The following is a 12661-nucleotide window of genomic DNA, read 5'->3' as shown; positions in this document are numbered from 1 at the left end:
GGGAAGGGTAAGAATTGTAAGGACCTGTCCTTACAACTGTTAATAATAAAAAAATTTGAGGGTTATTGATATTGAAATATTATTAAGGAAAATTAATACAGACAACCAATTTGAAATATATATGGTCAAAAACTAATAACTGAAAGTGTGTAGGATAGTTCAGATAAATCAAGGATTAATTGTGCTCGTTACGCCTATTACCTTAAGCAAGAGGAAGATTAACGTAGCAACGGGGGGGGGGGGAAGCGTTTCGAACACGCGATACAATAGGAAATACTGATGGAGCAGACCGTAGTTAATTAGCTCAGATCAGAGTTAACATTTCGCCCTAAAGAACAATGAGCTGAAACAAAAATAAATAAGATAGAGATGGAGCTCAGTAATGGAGGTATTCATGATATTTAAGTGCACACTTTAAAATTTCACGGGGGCAATTAACGACAGGTGTATCAAGGCCAATACAGGGCATAGATGGGCAAACACAAAGACGATCTAGAAACTCCAAAATTACAGGAATTTCCAGTTGCCTTTCAAAAATATTCTAGGAATTGCTGGAAACAAGTAGCCCTCTCTAAAAAGGATGGAAGACACGCCCTCGAAGAGTATTGGAGACGAATGGGAATCACAGGGGAAGGGATGTATTGGTCAGTGATTGGTCTGAACGAAAAAGCGCAGGAAAGTTTGAAATTCAGAATGAGGAGAAGGATAAGTTTTTTTGAGGTAGTCTTTGAAAGTGGGTAGAGGAAGACAGTCGTGGGGCAAGTCGTTGCTGAGTTTGGGGGAGATGGTGAAGTAGTTTTTTGGAAGTGCGTAGAGGAAGACAGTCGTGGGGCAGAGTCGTTGCTGAGTTTGGGGGAGATGGTGAAATAGTTTTTTGGAAGTGCGTAGAGGAAGACAGTCGTGGGGCAGAGTCGTTGCTGAGTTGGGGGGAGATGGTTTAGGAATGGGAAGGAAATTTTCTTTGTGGGAAATTTCGTAAGCCTAAAGTTGGGAAAAGAAAAGTGTCCATGCAGAAGAAAGAATATTCTGCATAGCCAATGTATACTACAGCAGTGTGAGAAGCCGATAAAATTTATAGCGAAGGAAGAAGAGTGCCCAAGGATGAGCAACCGCCCGCCTCCTAGTCTACGCCGTTACGCTGATGGTTAGGGCAGCCCTGAATAGGAAAATCACTTGGAAACTGAGTAAGTGATAGTTCAGTAAGAAACACTTAAGTTTATAAAGGAAGGACTCTAGGAGAAATACCTAATCTATAAGACAAAGTTAAATGTAATTGTAACCATGCCCACAGAACGGTAGTGAAATTAAGTGTAGGTTTTTAAGATAAAGGTTTATAAATGGGTAGAAAGGATACTTTGAGATAATAGTTAATTTTGAGGGAATGACTAAGTAGGTAACAAAGGATTGTAGTTGATTATGAAATTATAGCGAATTTGGATTTATAGAGGGTATAACACAGAGTGATAGTAACTGTTTTAAATGGATAAAACGCTGATAGAGTGCCCTGCTAGTTAAAGGATTATAGGATTAGATACGGGAAAAGTTAATTACTATTGTTGATTATGAATGATGAACAGGTCTGTAGTTGAGGAAAGGATTTGCTAACTGAGGTATATTTATATATATGTATGTATACGTGGTGATTTTGGAAAGGGATATAAATATGTATATATATATAGCTACTTAAAATTGTTTATTGCCATGCTGGAAGCCACTTGTAAACCTACTAGGACAGTTGATTGGTCGGAAAACTCATGTAAGGATCATAAGATGTAATGACTCTTAGATCCGTTAGAACCAAGGATGAGACACACGAAGAAAATAATGATATATATATATATATATATATATATATATATATATATATATGTATGAAAACTCTGTAGTGGTGAATTACAAAGATATACACAGATAAAGCCTAACTGCCTAACAAAGCTACACATATTAAAGTTCACAGTCAATCGTAGCTATTGGTTGGAAATGTATATATATATTGTCAATAAATATTATTATGTTTTGGTACTTAAGAGTCTGTCAGTCATTTTGAACTTCAGCCAATCCAGAGGAAAAAAAAAAAATATTGAGACCCCCTTAGAGTCTAGAATCTTCTGGAGACAAACAAGTCAGGTGTAAAGTGGGAGGGGACTAAACGGGGGGGCACAGTAGAGTACAGGGAATAATTAAATAAGCCCTTATAGCATTGTGGAACAGGTTGAAATAAAAAGAGGATATTTATAAAGGAATTTATTTAAATAAAGTAAAAAAACAACAAATGAGAAACATAAAAAATAACCCCCCCCCACACACTTTGATCTCTTTACCACTCTGTAGCTTGTAGTTTCGGCCGACTAATTTTCCCTGTTGCAAACCGCGAGTCTTGCATTTGTCTAGACCAAATTCCATCCTGATAACATTGCTGAATTCTTCAGTGATCCAAAGTAGTTGATCCAAAAAAATGAATGGATATACCTGGGGAAAAGGAAGGGGGGGGGATTCGGCCGCCGATGCCCAACTCTTGTTAGAAGATGGAGCATCGTGCAATACACGTATTTAGCTGTGCTGGCTGTATAATTGCAGTTGTATTATTATTATTATTATTATTATTATTATTATTTTATTTTAGTTCCTCAGATGAAATAAGCTTACGTTTGTTTCAGAAGTATACCGATGACGTATATACTTAAGTTTTTAGACTAAACCTAGAATGGGGAACAACCTTCCAATTAAGAAACTTGATTAAGAAAATTAAAAAAAAAAAAAAACTATAATTTAAACTGTAATACTTAATTCAGTTTTAACAAAAAAAATTCAAAAATTTTAGCTCAAGCATGTGCCAATACACACACGCCTAATAATTTAACTGTATATCCACATTTCATGTAGCCTCCCTGACTGTAGGCCAGGATTCATACCCTGAAATATAAGTACTGTATTATATACAGGATACCTTAAATAACACAGTTGGTTTCGGGCATTACTGGTGCATTCGAAATGAAATCAAAACGATTACATTTTATGCTTAAGTTTTTTTTTTTTTTTTTTGCTTAAGTGTTATAAGTTCGTTTATTTAAATATATCCATCCCTTGGAGTGAAACTGCCTTGGTCTTCCATAAAATCAGTTACAAATAATACAGGACATTGCAATCTTATAAATGACTCCATGAGCGCATAGTACTTGGTTTTTTATAAGTGTAAATTTTAGTTTTTGTCTTAAGTTTGCTCAACTGTGTATGTTACCAAAGCTGGGCATTTCTTAGAATTCTGACAATCGGTACTCCTGACTGTCCTTCTATTCTTACAATATACAGGAAATGTCAAGCAATAAACGACGTAAGAGTTGCGCAACGGGGAAGAAAAGGAATGGTCAACCCACTCAGAAATAGGGAAAATGGATCACAGAGGTCGCCACCTTCTATAGTTATTATTAGTCTTTCTAGCTAGTTGATTAATTTAATGACCGGCCAAGGTTGGAAGAATAGAGAACGAACACCAGGTGTTAATATTTAAAACAGTGGACGAATGATTAACCGACTTAATGAGGAATGATCACTTCTGCTCCGAAAAAAATAAGAAATCAATTTTAATTTATTTAATGTCTATTCAGCCGCCAAGGTGGTACGATCAACAAATACGAACAGCAGACTACACATTTTTAATGGAAGTTTCAGTTAATGTCGTCTCTTAAAAAGAATTTTTTAAAAAGAAAATAAAGGAAAAAATAGCTGTGCATCTATCAATTTATTTTAAATTAATTGAAATGTTTTAATTAGTTAAGTTGGGCGTTACTTTACTTCATATCCATAAAATAATAACAACGTAAGTCTTCCATTTTTCAAATAATTAAAACATTTTAATTTAAAATAAATCTATAGATGCACAGCGCATAGAGGTGGCGCTGTCTGTCATTTCTCGACGGGCCAGATAATCGATTCAAAATTGCTTTCATCCACAACTTATATGAAACTAGCATGTACAGTAAAAGCAAATTAGCCATAAAATATTTTATTAAAACAAAGGAAATTCCAAATAAACCATATAAATCCAGAATATTATTTGAAATATTTTAAAATATATTTCAGATCACTACAATTGAAATGCCAATATAAATATATTCAAAGCTGGAAATGAAGATGAATGATTTTTTTAAAAACCGTAGATAATGTTTTGTAACCATTTTCAATGACTGGATTACTACGAAATCCTGTCATCATTTTCTATATCTCAACATATATTTCTTTCCCTCCCGAATTGACAAAATGACAGTGTCGCGTAGTATACTTACAGCGAATCTTCACAGCGTGAGATGTCCCCAAATTGGTAAAGAGATGACACATTTATCACTTCTTGATTAAGTTGCAACGAGTGAAGAGTAATATCCTTGGTGTCCGACGTGTTAACCAATGGACACTAAGCATTCATCACCGACTGATCCTTGAGATAGATTAAGTAAACAAATTTTTCAAGTAAACTTCATCGTTCTGATATCGCAAATATTATTCGCCTGTATTGCTATTAAGATTTATGATGGCTGCTTGGCAATATTAAACATCTGCCACCGACTATTCCACGAGAATGACAAGATCTGTTTATTCGTATTCAGAATGGATGATGAACACATCCGCTACAACGGTGTTACTGAAGACAGTGAAGCGGAAACGAACTATCGCTGCAATAGTCTAGTGGGGGAGGGGAGGGGAGGAGAGCGGAAACTGTATAATAAGAAAAATTTCACAACCCAATAAATCAACTCCGCCACGAATAGCACAGCTCAATGGCAAAACACAGCGACATTTATTGGGCCACAAGAGATTTAAGAGAACTGGCGATTTAATCAAAAATAGTGGAAGCAATAATTCACATTTTAAATTTGCTTCCTTGCCAAGTTAGACTCAAACTTGGCAAGGAAGTACGCATAGGACATCAGGTAGTTTTTCGCCTTACTGTGACCTCATCAATTCGGAAGGTTGATGGTGTCACAATTAAAACAACAGGAAACTACTTTCTTCCTATTGTGTATTTTCTTTATTATAAGCTTCTTGCTATGTAATTTTCGGCAGTACAGATGAGAAGAGCCTTGACATGATTCTACGAATCATTGATAGGGAAAGTATGCGTATTGTGTGTGTGTGGCACGGTTAAATAAAATGCTGAGTCAGGCTGCAGCAGTACCAGTTTCACGCTCACGTGATTATGTAACAGCGTCATTAAGCATTCAGGCAACTGTAAGAGGATAGATATCAATATAAGACAATAGTCGGCATATAATTGTCCTTTAAACCGCAATACACGGCTGAAGAATTCGGGTGAGGTGTTCCATAAAATCAGAAACAAACCGTTTTCTTGCTTGGCCACAGATCATGTCTGGTAACGTTTCTCTGAGTTACAAAGTAATATTTTTTCTTAAAGAGCACACCCGTTTTAAAATGCGCAGCCATATCTTTTACAATACGTGCAATTGAGAATCCGTACAAAGCAAAACCAAGGAAAAAATGTTTGTGAGATTTTGAAAAGTGCAGGGCCGATTATGCCACGCATGAGATGGGGGGCTCCAAGGAAATAGTTCGTATAGCCTACAACAGCCTAAATCCCCCTGGAAAACTATACTATATACAACTACTTACGTTATTTATGTACAAAATCTAGGCTCTTTAGTGTGTTGCAAGAGAATTCAAAGTCTCAGTTTATGTAAAGAATATATAAAATTTGTCATGGAGTTTGCAGAATTTCAACCTCTGTAATAAATCTGCCATTGGCCATTTCCCTCGGTCCAGGTCCGCTGCATGTGTGTAGGCTAGGGGCGACAGTTCAAGATGGCGCCGAAATTTTTTTTCAGATTGGTTAACGCTTATCAGTATCCAACATTTAGGGCGACAAATTTTATTTTGCTTACTGGCGGCACATAGGAACGCAGCGCTACTGTTCGGTGCTATCCTCTGCCTTGTATGAACGTATATGTACGATTTGAATGTGTGGAGTACGTACGTATATAGGCGTCTTGAGTCTTGAAAGTGGTTTTAAACAATGTATGAACTGTCTTGAAATCTTTCAGTAAGTACTGCTATCTCTTAAAAGTTTCCAATCAATTGTACACAGAGTTTGTAATAGACAGCAATACCAAAATAGCTTTGAAAATCGCACTTGTTAACTCCAGTCACCTCTGATTTTTTAGACCTAAAAATCCAAAATTAAAGAATTTCTCTGCAATTAAATCCAGAAGTTGAAAGGGAATAAAATTAATACATAGATATTACAGAAAAATAATATTCTTGTTTATACTCCGGCATGACCACCACGTCAGAAGATTGTATTTAGCAATCACGAGCTTGAACCAAGGTCCACTGAAAGAGCGTGTGCTACTGCAGTTTTGCTCTGACTACTCAGCTATGTCAGGGCTGTTACATGAAAAAAGAAAGAAAGTAAATGATGTTAATATTTGGAGGTTTTTTCCTTTTAAATTGTGATTTGATTTCTTAAGGATAATTTTACTCTAATAAAAAATAAGAACAAATTAATGTTTAAGAGCATTATGTACAGATTTTCAAAACTGCCTAGGAAGCCTTGATCTCGCCATGGAGCAGAGCAGGAACATACGCAAGAATATGATGTTCAGGGTGATTCTAAATTACTGTCGGGGTTTCCGTGGCCTATAATTTTCAAACCGGAAAGAACAAAATAAAACTGCTTAAGGAATATGAAAGTGTAACTCAAAAAGTTTTATTTGGCAACACTGTACTTGCCGCATTGATGTCTGGGAGATATTGACGGCATTACTTCAAACTGACGACTGTTCAAGAGAAGGCAATGTGCGTGCTTTGGTTTTTCAAAACAAAGTCCGTTATCACAACGCAACGTCGTTACAGAACTCAGTATGGAAAAGATCCACCTTCAGATAATGACGTTGGTTAGAGCAATTGCAAGAGACTTGAAATTGCTCTAACCAACTAACCAAATTGCTCTGGTAGTGTTTTTCACCGAAAAGAAGAGGGAAGACCGAGCACTTCGCAGGAAGATGTTGATCGAATCCACGAAAAGTTTTCTCGAAGTCCACAAAAATCAACTAGACTAGCTTCTTTGCAGTTAGATATACCACAAAGGACTGTTTGGAGGGTTGTTCATAACCGCCTTCACTTCTATGCATACAAACTGCAGATTGTGCAGGCTTTAAAGCCGAACGACAAACCCCGCCGTTTCCAATTTGCCCAAGACATTTTGTCAAACGTTGAAGCTGATGAAAATTACCTTCGGAGATGGAGATTTAGTGATGAAGCAACGTTTTACGTATCAGGGAGGGTAAATCGTCATAATTGCAAAATATGGGGATCAGAAAACCCTCACGCCATTCGAGAATTCGAAAGAGATAATCCAAAGGTCAATGTCTGTGTGTCCTTTTTCTTTGCGGAAAAAACAGTGACAGCGGTGACCTATCTGGACATACTACAGCTGTATCTGTTATCCCAGTTGGAAAATCATCAGTGAAATGTGATGTTCCAGCAAGATGGTGCACCGCCACATTGGGCTCTTATTGTCCGAGAATTTCTTGACATGCATTTTCCTGGGCCCTGGGTTGGGCGTGGTGGACCGATTCCGTCCGTGGCCTTCGCGCTCACCCGATCTTAACGCCGCTTGATTTCTTCCCGTGGGGATACGTGAAGGACATTGTGTACAAGACACCTGTGACTTCCCTCGATGAACTGAAGCTCAGAATTTTTGCTGCGATCGAAACAGTTACACCGCAAATGCTGGAGAACACTTGGAGGGAAACTGAATATCGCTTGGACATCTCACGTGCCACGAAAGGCGCGCAATGTTGAAGTTGTTTAGCATTCTGCAGCATTGATTCTATAGGTAATAAAACTTTGAGTTACACTTTCATATTCCTTAAGCAGTTTTATTTTGTTGTTTTTAGAAAATTATAGGCTACAGAAACCTCGACAATAATTTAGAATCACTCTGTAGTTATTTTAGGAGTGGAGGAGGATGCACAGATCCTATCTCATTAGGACTCTATGCACGATTTTCAACATCAAAGCAAAAGAATGGGAGGTGTATCTGTGGGTGCTGACCAGTGACTTTCACCAAATACAGCCAGTCATTGTATGTGAAATCAAAGCTGATGAATTGCCTGCTTTTAAAGCATCATACATTGCGGAAGAAAATTCAGCAACTTAGTCCAAAGACAAACGTGCGGATGCATCTACATGTTATGCATTTACTGAAAAGTTGGTCGAACGCCTGCTCAAACTGGGAATGGAGCCACTGGATATGATAATCAATATATCGAACTGATTCAATAGAAACCACTCGGGAAAACCATTGCAACAATTCGTAAATACCACCACCACCACCAATGCGGTTGTCAAAGAGGCGGTTGTCATGGCATCAAAAAGATGCACTCACTCAATACCATTAACCAAGGTTTTTTTTAATTTTTTGGTAATGCACAAAGTGTTTGACAGGAACGTCTAGACCTGCTGTAGAACACGATTGGCTGTCAAGAAGTTCATGCTGCAAGTCACTGAAGCTACAATTATGATTGGCCATGTAGCACAGGCCAAGTTGTATTCACTTTACTCTAAATTGTCTGCGCGGATAGCACGGTGGTTATAATCATCGTCCTCCCAACACGAGGTACAAAAAGCCTGGGTTCGAATTCTGTCGATGACGTGAGGAATTTAGGCTTTTTTTTTTTTCACTCAATTGCTGAGTTAGTCGATCTCAGGCATGGATGGCAAGATTTCTTCTTCTCCCAGAAACTGGTTTTTCGTCCAGCAAAATATGTAAATCGACCAGAGAACACTCGCTATTTATGGACATATTACACATGGGCAGATGAGTTTCTTCTTAGGTAGTCCTGAGATGACAGTTTTATTCGCCTAAGTTTTTTTTTCCCCACGAGCATCACTGAGGCACAGGACCAACATTAAATACTGACATAAGCTGTAACGTTTTCCTCACGGCCAACGCTACATTGGCTGTTCTAGAGTAGGCAAACTTTTAATCTTTGCCCCAAATACAAAAACACGTAACAATAATAATTTTTCTGTTTATACTCCGGGACGACCAAACGCTCAGAGGAGTTCACAAGATAGATAGAATACAAGAAACAGCACCGTATTCAGTGGTCACGGGCTTGAACCCCGGTCACTCAAGGCACGTGTACTTATGCACCCCCGCGCCTGACCGCTAGGCTACGGCGGCCTGGCTTATATATGTCTACACGGAAGTTTATATTAATAAAATAACAGGATAGCTCATGAAGTTCTGTCGATGATATACACAATTTTTTCCAACAGGGACAAGGAACTGATAATCCCACTAAATAAAGCAATGATTAGGCTCTATCGTAAGTGTAGGTTTGGAAGCCTCATTTTAGGAAGGATGTGGATCTGTTGGAACAGATTCAGAGTAAAAAAAAAAAAAAAAAGTTATATTGGGGCAACCCTAGAATCGATTCGTCTCCCACGTGTAATATACCAATAAACTGTCTTCTCTGGTCAATATGTCTGTTGTTGCGAAAAACCAGTTTTCCGGGGGAGAAGGAAAAAAAAAAAACCTTTGTTATAAAACCGACTAATTCCGTCAAGGGGTGAAAATCAAGTCCATAATAGGCCTCACGTCATTAACGGGATTCGAACCTGGGCTTTTCCATCAGTAGTGCTTTTCCATCAGATGCTCCAGTCCTGGATAATATTCTAGTTAAACCGCGTGCCACTGCTAGACGTTGCGGAGAAGTAAATAATCCACTGCGTTCAGTCCTGAGCAATCTTAGTAGCCTGCAAAGATTCTTCCCATCAAATGCAGCGAAAATATTTAACTCACTACACATAGATGCTGAAGAACTGTGTGAGGATGCAACATACCGGAAAGAGATCTTCCAGGATTCGTACAGACTTACCGAAATATGAATCGGCTGCAAAGTACCAAAGAATTGTGAATAAAAGTGAAACTTTCTGCTTTAAGAACAATAATAATTTGTTGACTGGAAAAATATACCTTCTGTAACAGGTATGTTAATATGTAAGTTATAGATGGAATTATTAGTGAATTGTAAATATATGAGTTGTATAATGTATGTACAGAATCATTAATGTGTAAATACTGTATATATTAAACATAAAATGTGTATATAATATTTCGGGACGAGACGTGTTCAGTATATGTAACCCACTGCACGTAGTATCTCGTACCCTGATATGTATTTAGCACCCTCCTGGCACTTTGCCGTCCCGGGGTGGTTTCCTTATGGAAATAAACAGATAATAATAATAATAATAATAATAATAGTGGTGAAAACGGTGATTATAATCGATTTGGTACTGCGCAGACCGCGGACTGAGAACTTAAATTGAACAACGATGGCTATATGACACAAGAAAGCAAGCTTATACAGGGTGATTCACTACCAGTGCGACAAACTTGCAGGAGGTGTAGGGGGCACAAAGACGAATCGGAATCACATAGCATTGCAGGGTCCGAAATGCCTTCGTCACGCGGTAGAGGACGTTGAACGGGAGGTCGCATGAACAGCGATCCCGCTGGAAGTTAGCATTGCGAACCGTTTCTGTTGAAGAAACCAAGTAGCAAAAGTCCTCCGGAGTGGATAATCCTCAGGCTCCAATGATTGGACGCGTTGCAGATGGTATGAACTCATTTGGTTTGTTGACAGTATCCGCCATACAGTGGATTGGGAAATACCCAATCGTTGACCTATCGCTCGAGTACTCGAGCGATAGGCCAACGGAGTGCCTTCTGCAAGACGTAGGACATTCTCCTCATTGTCTGGCGTCCTTGTCGTTCGCTCTCGATTCATGGTACCTCTCGTGAAACAACCAGTCTCACGTAACCTTCTGTGCACACGTGCGAAAATCGTATGATGAGGAGCACGCCTGTGCGGGAAACGTTCCTGTTACAAGCGCAGAGCGGCGCGCCCGTTACAGTCTGCACTCCATACGCGAGGTGCATGTCGGCTAGTTCAACATTTGAATACTCGTCCATCCTACCGCCTCGGGAACCGGTTCGGAAATGCTGACTTCCAGCGGGATCGCTGTTCACGCGACCTCCCGTTCAACGTCCTCTACCGCATGACGAAGGCATTTCGTATCCTGCAATGCTATGTGATTCCGATTCGTCTTTGTGCCCCCTACACCTCCTGCAAGTTTGTCGCACTGGTAGTGAATCACCCTGTATAGCATCAGCAAAACAAAAAAAAAAAAAAAAAAAAAACACACACACACCTTCTCATTTCACTCATCCACCCGCTCCAAATGTTTGTCTAATTCTGCCTTGAATCTGTTTAAGCTATCAACTTCTACAACGACAGATGGAAGTTTGTTCCAGCAATCAACCACCCGCTGACTAAAGGCAAACTTCCGCTCATCTATCCTACAACAGTCTTTTCTCGATTTGAATTTATGCCCTCTCAGCCAGCATTGAGAATGCTCAAACCATTCAAGGCTTTATACACCTCAATCAGATCACCTCGCCGGTGCCTAGTCTCCAGACACTGTAATTGCAAAACTTAAGCCTTTCTTCCTAAGAGCAACCCTTCGTTCCATTCACTAATCTTGCCCTTCTCTGTACTCGTTCCAACAGCTCTACACCCTTCTTAAAATGAGGCCTCCAGACCTGTATAGAGTACTCAAGGTGTAGCCTGACCATTGCCTTATACAAGGGGATAATCACCTCCTTATTCCTGCTAGAAAAATTCCTGTATATCATTGACAAGACACCATGAGCTACTCTTCCAGACCGTCTGCACTGTTCAGAAAACTTCATATCTGCCTGCACAATTACCCCCAAGTCCTTTTCATTTTCTACCACTGTCAGTGTAGTATCACAGAGTTGATAGGTTACTCTGGGGGTTATTGCTGCCCATATGCAGTACTTTACATTTATCAATGTTAAACTTCAGTTGCCACCTCTAAGCCCATCTGCTCAACTTTTCCAGATCCTGTTGCAGCAGCGTACCGTCACTGCAAATTTGGACATTAAGTCTGATATACCATCATCGATATCATTAATAAATGCAGAAAACAACAATGGACCCAACACTGAACCCTGGGGGACTCCACTAATAACATTAGTCCACGAAGAGCATTGTCCATTACCACTCTGTCTTCTCCCACTCAACCATCCCTTTATCCATAGCAGCAATTTGCCTCCAATGCCACACTGCTCCAATTAGGATAGTTGTGAGAAATTTTGCTTTCACACAGAGAGGAACTGATTGTTGGGGGAGGGGATCTCCATCTGGTATTGTTCTAGTGCAGGGGTGGGCAACAGCCGGCCCGCGACGATGTTGAATCCGGCCCCCTCGGTAAATGCATAAATATAGAAAATCCATTCCTGACTACACTCGCCGTAAACGTTCGGCTTAATTCGGTTCAATCGGGAATCGCGGCCAGTACAACAGTAACCAAGTGATTCTACGCAGCGTCAAAGAGTTATTTCCTAATTATTATTGTAGCATCGATCAACGAAGTTCCTTTGGGTTTGACTTCTTATTGAAAAAAATAATATTGGTGCGAGATATTTTATGTTTTATGCCTTTTCTAATGTATTACAATTTTTAATTTAATATAATTTATAGCCCATAAAATAAGCCAATTAAAAAAAAAAGAAAAATTGATGCCGAATGCCGCATTTTCAATGATAATTGGA

The 12661-nt window shown here is 39.1% G+C and overlaps 1 protein-coding gene across 5 annotated transcripts in view; it reads right to left on the bottom strand.

The window, feature by feature from the left end:
• LOC150083733 (uncharacterized) overlaps positions 1-12661 on the bottom strand; it is a 126070-nt gene that overhangs the window by 15749 nt on the left and 97660 nt on the right. Inside the window, exon 1 of one of the 5 annotated variants that reach the window (XM_090377451.1) lies at positions 4284-4396. The exons of the other annotated variants lie outside the window; for them this stretch is intronic. The gene's annotated coding sequence lies outside the window, so the exon portion shown is untranslated. Of the gene's footprint in view, positions 1-4283; positions 4397-12661 lie in introns of those variants that run through there. 5 annotated transcript variants of the gene reach the window in all.

This window comes from Mastigoproctus giganteus, chromosome 7 (assembly GCF_048544385.1).
Source record: "Mastigoproctus giganteus isolate SK-2022 chromosome 7, ASM4854438v1, whole genome shotgun sequence".
Taxonomy (NCBI): domain Eukaryota; kingdom Metazoa; phylum Arthropoda; class Arachnida; order Uropygi; family Thelyphonidae; genus Mastigoproctus; species Mastigoproctus giganteus.
The sequence above is the reverse complement of the archived record's forward strand: the minus strand, read 5'-3'. Positions and strand labels throughout refer to the sequence as shown.